Source organism: Squalius cephalus, assembly GCF_949319135.1.
Source record: "Squalius cephalus genome assembly, chromosome: 1".
Lineage (NCBI taxonomy): Eukaryota > Metazoa > Chordata > Actinopteri > Cypriniformes > Leuciscidae > Squalius > Squalius cephalus.
In genome coordinates this window covers 5,048,389-5,057,409 of record NC_137122.1, presented here as the reverse complement: position 1 = coordinate 5,057,409, position 9,021 = coordinate 5,048,389, and the positions used below count along the sequence as shown (strand labels likewise).

The 9,021-nt window shown below is 41.3% G+C and overlaps 2 protein-coding genes across 3 annotated transcripts in view; both read right to left on the bottom strand.

Annotated features, from left to right (window-relative positions):
- Positions 1–9,021, bottom strand: part of LOC307156367 (uncharacterized protein) — a 1,306,365-nt gene that overhangs the window by 167,036 nt on the left and 1,130,308 nt on the right. The gene's annotated exons all lie outside the window — the stretch shown is intronic.
- Positions 1–9,021, bottom strand: part of LOC307156254 (uncharacterized protein) — a 166,677-nt gene that overhangs the window by 97,060 nt on the left and 60,596 nt on the right. The gene's annotated exons all lie outside the window — the stretch shown is intronic.

The following is a 9,021-nucleotide window of genomic DNA, read 5'->3' as shown; positions in this document are numbered from 1 at the left end:
CGCCCATGACACAAATTTCACAGCTAAAGCAAAATCCTGACACGAGAGCAAAAAATTGCATCGAGAGCAAAGAAAAGCGTTTTGAGAGAAACTTTTTTTTTTTTTTGAGAAAATATTTTCACACTGATAGCAAAAAATATAGTATTTTGAGAGAGAAATAATTTTTAAAATATGATTTTTTTTTTTTTTTATGTTCTATGAGAAAATACTTTCTCTCAAAACTTTTTTAGTCTCAAATATGATTATTTTTTGCTATTGGTATGAAAACTTTTTCTCTCAAATATTATTTTTTCTCTCATGAAATGCTTTTTTGCTATCAGTGTGATAACTTTTTTCTCAAACTTTTTTTTTTCTCTCAGATCATTTATTTACTCGCATGTAATAAAGACACAAATCTATCTCCATACACCTGTTGCATGTGAAACATTAAGCAACATAAAATAAATGTTAAATAAAAATCTACATGGGTAGGCTTAGCCTACAATATTAAGCCTACATATAATAATCTATCTGGTAAACTACTTGAATGAAAAACTTGAAACATTAGCAGCAGCAGCACTTATAACCCCCCTCGGTCTGAGAAAGGTAACAGTAATATTACTAGACCTGGAAACTTCAAATATAGAACTGAACACAACTTAAATCATCCCTGAGGAAGGTGACAGTAAAATTAGAGGGCGTCCCTCATTTACACTGTCAGTGAAATGTGACCAAATTCCGATTTTTTTCTCACATTTGACACAGATTTGATGTGTTCTATGACAGTGTAAACAGGAAAAAAACGCATGCATTCGGATATATCGAGATCGGTTTCAGGCCTCATTCATATGTGGAATTAAATCTGTGCCAATGCGATTGTCATGTAAACAGGCAGGTCGGATTTTCTGAGGCATTAGGCAACGTCTCCGCAGTTTAATGATGAGAGAAACCCACGCGCATCTGCAAAGTGACGGATGACCCGACGAAACGTTGTGTCGTACGAGGAATGTGGACAAACGTTGACACAACATATTGTTGTACACAACAAAATTTCGGACCCACTGCTCCTCGTTAAAGCCAATATTTAAAGCCAGTATGCTCCCACCAGTCCTGAGATCTCTCTCACACACAATAACTGAAGCATATGCGCAATGGTGGCACTTTTCGTCCTCCTTCGCCTCAAATTTGAAATGCTCCCACACTCCACTCCGTTTTGACCGCCTCATGTTTGGTCTCTTTTTTGCCGCCTCAGGTTTGTGTCGGTTCTCTCATCGCCCGCGAGAACCTTGTGTCACGCTCGCAATGTTCAATTAGCCGACAATTAATTTAATTTAATCGAGTAAATTCTTGTCGACAATTAATCGATAATCGATTAACCGTTTACATCCCTAGTTTGGACCGTATTAACCAAAATAATTATTGGCATAACTGTCTCTTATAACCCTGCCTGTTTCATTGTCCTCAAAATGGCTTCAATGTCCCAGTCTTCCTCTACAATCCTTGGTTGCCTCTCTCTCCTCAGACAGGCAATGTTATGTAGCACAACACATGCAACTACAATGTCACATGCCCTTTGTGGAGTCACTCTGAGGTAATTCAGGCACTGGAACCTTGACTTGATGAGCCCAAATGCCATCTCTATACGAGCTATTGTGCGTGCATGGGCAATATTGTAGCTGTGCTGTGCCTCAGTCTGTGTCTCCTGATAGGGAGTCAAGAGATAAGACAGGCATGCATATCCCTTGTCTCCCAGCAAAACTCCTTAGAATTCACCTGAATCGAATTTTTTAATTTTTATTAAAGGGGTCATATAATGGTACATGCACTTTTACAAGTTGATTGCACTGAATTGTCTGTTAGCAGTGCCTGTACACAACCATCCTATCATGATAAAAATCCATCCAGTGGTTTTGTTTTAATCTCCTTATATGTTTGACCCTCTCTGAAATCAAGCCGTTCGATATTGTGACGTCATAATATCCAACGCCCCTCCCGCGATTGTGATTGACAGCCGTGTTTCAACACAAGACCCGCCCTGAGTGAGCTGTGACAGCTGTCGTCATAGTAGTCCGCCATTGTTGATATGCTGGAGGAGAATGGCGTCTAAGCGATTGTGGTGTTCAGTTCTTAGATGTAATAAGGAACACAGCAGTCATTTTACTGTTCCGAAATCCGACCCGCTGAAGACGCAGTGGCTGAGTTTAGTTTTTGAAGGAAATATTCCCAACGATCAATCTAAATGCCATTATGTTTGCGCTAATCATTTCTCACCAGACTTCTTTTTAAACGAGTGTCAGTAGCCTATAAAGCTGAAAAACTAATCTGTACCAACTATTTGTGTGCCTGCTGCAATTCCAGAAGAAGTATAACGTTTTATTAACCTGTATATTAATCTTTGCAAATCGCTTGCACTTTATGATGAATGTGGCTAATGTTTACACTCATTACTGCATCGTAGGGTACATTACGGCATGTTTTCTATGTAACGACGTTCTCAAAACAACTCATAATCCTATACTGTATAATAATGAACAACGCGTTATGGTAATGTGTTATAAAAACTGTGTACAACAAATTATTAGGTAACGTTATCTTTCAACTACTGCTAGAAACAGTCAACACAGAGATAACGTTACACAATAAGCATCATTGAGAAGCCTAACATTTACAAAAATAGTTTTTGAGCATCAATCTGTCAACGAACTAACCTATAAATAAGTAAAGCTAAACACGTAGCGTTTGTATCTCACTATTCTACCGTGCCAGTACATACAAGAATAGATCAAAATGGCATTGCGTTAACCAACCATTCAGAAACGTCCTGTCCGAGCCGTAATGGTCGAACTTCTTCTGGGCCGTGTGAAGAAAGGTGACGAGGCTCCACCTGAGAGTGTCATTGCACTCGCTTCAATCTCACCTCAAACTCGACGTCAACGCAGAAAGGGTCACAATAAAAAGCCTGCAAAAGCTGCCGAGGAACTTCCTGGTTTGCTAAAACACATGACAATCTAAACATTGTTTTGAATAAAGAGTACTCTGTCTATCCCTGTTTCTCCCAAGTCACATGAGAGAGCAGTGACAAGGGTCTGTGTCCAGACATACAAAGGAGCTATTGTATTCTCAGAAGGACAGTCATGCGGGTATAGAAAATAGACTACGCTAGCTGGGATCAGCTGTTGTGCATGTGATGTTTAGTCTATTTGTGCTTACAGTAAATATGATGTAGACACCTCAATTCAGGATATAAAAGGAAGAAATCTGGACGGGAAGATCGCTCTTCCTTGTAATCTCCAGCCCGGAACCCCTGCACTCCGGGTACAAGAAGCCATTAATTGCCTAGCTAACATTACTCTGTTAGTTCAGAACTTTATTATATTCTGTAACAAGTTTTCTTTTCATTTTGATTCTTTTAATAAATATTGTTCAGCATTTATTACAATCATTTGACTGGAACTTGGAATTCTTGAGTACGTCTCCACTTTTCTTCCCTGGACCAGAAGGATCCTAACCGGGAGAAAACTACCAGAGGGTGAGCATTCATTTCTGTTAAAGAAGATGTATGCACTGTTTGATTGATTGATAGCCTAGCTTACAACAGGGTTATTGTTGTATAGCGAACACGGTTGAAGAGTACCTAAAAAGGTAGATTTATACTACAAAGGGGAGATTTATTATATTCATAATTCTTATTATCTTTATAATAAAATACGAATTTGTAGAGACTGTTCACCTAACTCTTAAAAGTTCGACTAAGAGATAGGCTCCTTAGTTACCGCGGGATTATTTATATGTCCTGGTAGGATGTAAAATAATTTGGAACGGTATTAATCGAAAGAAATCTTTTACAGCCGTCATCTTGTTCAGAGTCCGAATCAGGTTCAAATTGGTATGGTTGCAAAGACGTATCCCCAGAAACTCCCGTTGCCATTATTGTTCCAAAATATAACCTCAACTCAACTCAAGTTGTCAAGGCAACGGTCCACGTGCGTTGTTTCAGAACGCCCCACAGAACAGAGGGGCGGGGTGAGCAAAGCTCATTATCATTTAAAGACACATGCACTGAAACGGCGTGCTGAAAACAGAGCTGTTTTTGACCAGGTAAAATTAGTGTTTTCTTACAATACTAATGAGAATTTTTTAAGTATATTACAAACTTTTAATTTAGACCCTAAAGAAACATATTAGCTTGTACAAAAATGGCATTATATGACCCCTTTAACGGCCAATACTCTTTTCAGGATTGCGCTACGAGATGGGGCACCAAACAAAAAATGGTGGAAAGGGTTTTGGAGCAAATCCCGGCTATCAGAAGAGTTTTGGATGACCGGAGACACCAACATCTAAATCCAAGCTGTCAGGACATCGCTGTCCTTGAGTCCGTGAATGCAGCACTGAAACCCGCGGCTGAGTTTACGGATCTGCTGTCCGGCGAAAGCTACGTTACAGTGTATTCCCATTAATATTTACCTTTTTTAGCACACCAGGGTGACTAGGAACATGAAATTGTCCAGCTATGACTTTTTGTTTCACAGGAGTTTAAATATGAGGAAGCACAAAGGCCAAATTCCCTGAATCATCCATCACAATGAATAAAACCAAAGAATATAGTTCTGATGTGCAGCAAAAGATTGTTGAGCATCACAAAATAGAAAGTGGCTGTAAGAAAATATCTAAAGAATTGAAAATCCCCATTTTGAACATCAGGGCAATAATTAAGAAGTTATAATCAACTAAAGATGTTACGAATCTGTCAGGAAGAGGACGTGTGTCTATATTATCTTAATGGATAGTGAGGAGGATGGTTTGACTGGCCAAAGACTCTTCAAGAATCACAGATGAAGAATTGCAGAGATTACTGGAGTCTTGGGGTCAGAAAGTCTTTTTGGCAGCAAACCCAGCAAATGTGTTTGGTGCAAACAGGGATGAAGAGTACCCCATGCCTACGGTTAAATACACTGCTGGATCTTATATGTTGTGGGCCTATTTATTTGCTGGAGGTCCTGGACATCTTGTTCAGATACATGGTATTATGGATTCTAGCAAATACAAACAGATAAAAAAAAATCAAAAACCTGACGGCCTCTGCTAGAAATCTTATAATGGGCCGAGGTTGGATCTTTCATCAGGACAACGGTCCAAAACACACTTTAGAATCAACACAAAAATGGATAACTGAGCACAAAATGAAGCTTCTGCCATGACCGTCCCAGTTCCCTGACCTGATGAGTGGAGTGAACTGAAGAGAAGAAGCACCAACATGGATCTGGGAATCTGAAGGATCTGGAGAGATTCTGCATGGAGGAATGGTCTCTGATCTCTTGTCAGGTGTTGTCCAAACTCATCAGGCATTATAGGAGAAGACTCAGATCTGTTATCTTGGCAAAAGGAGGTTGCAAAAAGTATTTAATAACAGGGTGCCAACAATTATGGCCAGCGTGTTTTGGAGAAAAACATTTATTTTATAATGTTATTTACCCCCTCTTTCAAATATTTTACTTCAATGAAAGGTTAGATTTTTGTTAATTTTTTTAATGAAAGATCAAAAGGATAAACAATGCAGATTTATTTTTTATAGCCATTTTTATCATATTTATCAGGGGTGCCATCAATTTTGACCACGACTGTATATATGACCTACCCCAACCCCATCCCTAAACCTACCCGTCACTGGGGTTAATACCATTTATGAGTCTTCCCCTACCATCCTAGGAAAAAAAATATCGCTCCCCAGATGTAGATATACATTTTGCTTCGTTTCGGGATATTTCTGCCAACAAGTTCACACAAGATACCAACCGATACATCCTCTGTAAAATGGGCGTGTCAAGAACACTTCCGGGTTTTTTAACCGTTCTTGCCAAAATGCAAACACGTGTATTGGGACAGTACTTGGGCAGCGACTGATGGCGTTTCACAAGTCCACAAGAACACAAGTACAGACAAGAATGCATATTGAGAAAGATGCGCAGTTTTTCCGTTTTTCCATGAGCGCCACCTACTGTCAGAGATTGACACTGCATTTACTGACATTTTTTGCATTGGTCTGAACAGACAAATCTCATGTGAATTTAGTGCCGAACATTCGTGTTAATGTGAAAATGTCCTGTCGCTCATCGTGGCTGTTGGGAAATTAACTAAATATGAGCTACTGTGTTGATGTGGTTTCTCCACTGCATGGATCTTTAGGTGTTGCTTTAGGTGACTTTTAAAATAGAAACTCGTCCCGCACTGATCACACGTGTGTGGCTTCTCTCTGCTGTGGATCCTCTCATGTGTTTTCATAGATGATGACTGACTGAATCTCTTGTCACAGTGTGAACACTTGTAAGGTTTTTCTCCAGTGTGAATTCTCTGGTGCCGTTTTAAACATTTTGCTGTATTAAAAGTCTTCTCACACTCAAAGCACATGTACTCTCTCACTCCAGTGTGAGTTTTCTCATGTGTGTGTAAATATTGCCGCAGTGAAAAACCCTTTCCACACACAGAACATGAATGTGGCTTCTCCTTTGTATGAACTGTCAGGTGTTTCTTCAGGTCTGATGCACTAAGAAATGTTTTGCCACATTGATCACATGAGAACGGCTTCTCTCCTGTGTGGATCCTCATGTGAACATTAAGAGTATGTTTTTGTGGGAAACTTGTTCCGCATTGATCACATGTGAACGGCTTTTCTCCTGTGTGTATTTTCATGTGTTCTTTAAGGATTGAAGATTGACTGAAACTCTTCCCGCACTGATCACATGAGAACGGCTTCTCTCCAGTGTGGATCCTCATGTGAACATCAAGAGTATGTTTGAATGTGAAATTGTTTCCACATTGATGGCATACATGCGGCTTCTCTCCAGGGTGGATCCTCTCATGTGATCTCAGATATGATGACTGACTGAATCTCTTGTCACAGTGTGAACACTTGTAAGGTTTTTCTCCAGTGTGAATCCTCTGGTGCAGTTTTAAATTGTTTGCTGTAGTAAAAGTCTTCTCACACTCAAAGCACATGTACTCTCTCACACCAGTGTGAGTTTTCTCATGTCTATGTAAATATTTCAGCAGTGAAAAACTCTTTCCACACACAGAACATGAATGTGGCTTCTCCTTCGTATGAACTGCCAGGTGTCTCTTCAGGTCTGATGACCTAAGAAATGTTTTGTTGCATTGATCACATGAGAACGGCTTCTCTCCAGTGTGGATCCTCATGTGATGCTCAAGACTTTGTTTGGTTGTGAAACTGTTTCCACACTGAGTGCAGGTGAAAGATTTCTTGGCTTGTCTTTTCTTTAAAAATGTCTGTTTAGTCTTTGAGCAACTCAAAGGTTTTCCTCCAGGTTTGACATGATGTTCCTCCTTCACTTCCCTCAGTTCTTCACTCTCCTCCTTCACTTCACTCAGTTCTTCACTCTCCTCCTTCACTTCACTCAGTTCTTCACTCTCCTCCTTCACTTCACTCAGTTCCTCACTCTCCTCCTTCACTTCACTCAGTTCTTCTCTCTCCTCCTTCACTTCACTCAGTTCTTCTCTCTCCTCCTTCACTTCACTCAGTTCTTCACTCTCCTCCTCCACTTCACTCAGTTCTTCACTCTCCTCGCTCTCTTCCATCGGGTCTGACATGAAAGAAAAAAATATAAAATTTAATTTCATTCATTACCACTTAATTCGCTATGAACTTGTTTGTTTCTTGTATTATTTTATGCAATCAGAAACACTCAAACCGGTCGCGCTTTGTATCTCTCTGTGCAAATCCTTCCTTCCCGCTCTGCCAGAAAGCAGCTGTCATTTACTGACGGAAAGCATGACAATAACCGCAATAAAGCCGTATATTGTCGAAAAGCGCATGTTGTCTTTTTTTAGGAGCAATTTGAATGGTTTTGATAGTGCAAACGGTTAAAGAGTTACGGTAAAATAAATACAGCTTGCTGGTTTGTGCCGGTGACGACACAGCTGAATTAAAAGGGTTAAAAGAGATAATTATAAAGTGAAAGGACATGAAAGTGAGCCCTGATGTAATAGTAGAAAGTAGACAACTGCTATAAAATATTATGATAATTTGATGCCTTTTTATAAATTGATTATATGTATTTATCCATCCATGAATGAGGTAAATTTATCCATCCATCCATCTTCTTCCGCTTATCCGGGGCCGGGTCGCGGGGGCAGCAGTCTAAGCAGGGATGCCCAGACTTCCCTCTCCCTAGACACTTCCTCCAGCTCTTCCTGGGGGACACCGAGGCATTCCCAGGTCAGCCGGGAGACATAGTCCCTCCAGCATGTCCTAGATCTTCCCTGGGGTCTCCTCCCGGCGGGACATGCCCGGAACACCTTCCCAGGAGGCATCCGGAACAGATACCCGAGCCACCTCATCTGACCCCTCTCGATGTGGAGGAGCAGCGGCTCTACTCTGAGCTCCTCCCGAGTGACCGAGCTTCTCACCCTATCTCTAAGGGATCGCCCAGCCACCCTGTGGATAAAGCTCATTTCGGCCGCCTGTATCTGGGATCTTGTCCTTTCGGTCATGACCCAAAGCTCATGACCATAGGTGAGAGTAGGAACGTAGATTGACCGATAAATCAAGAGCTTCGCCTTGTGGCTCAGCTCCTTTTTCACCACGACAGACCGCTACATCGACCGCATTAGGGCAGAAGCTGCACCGATCTGCCTGTCAATCTCCCGTTCCATCCTTCCCTCACTCGTGAACAAAACCCCAAGATACTTGAACTCCTCCACTTGAGGCAGGAACTCTCCACCAACCTGAAGTGGGCAAACCACCCTTTTCCGACTGAGAACCATGGCCTCGGATTTGGAAGTGCTGATTCTCATCCCAGCCGCTTCACACTCGGCTGCAAACCGTCCCAGTGCATGCTGAAGATCCTGGTCTGATGGGGCCAACATGAAAACATCATCCGCAAAGAGCAGAGATGAAATCGTATGGTCCCCAAACCTGACACCCTCCAGCCCCTGACTGCGCCTGGAAATTCTGTACATAAAAATTATGAACAGAACTGGCGACAAAGGGCAGCCCTGCCGGAGTCCAACATGCACCGGGAACAA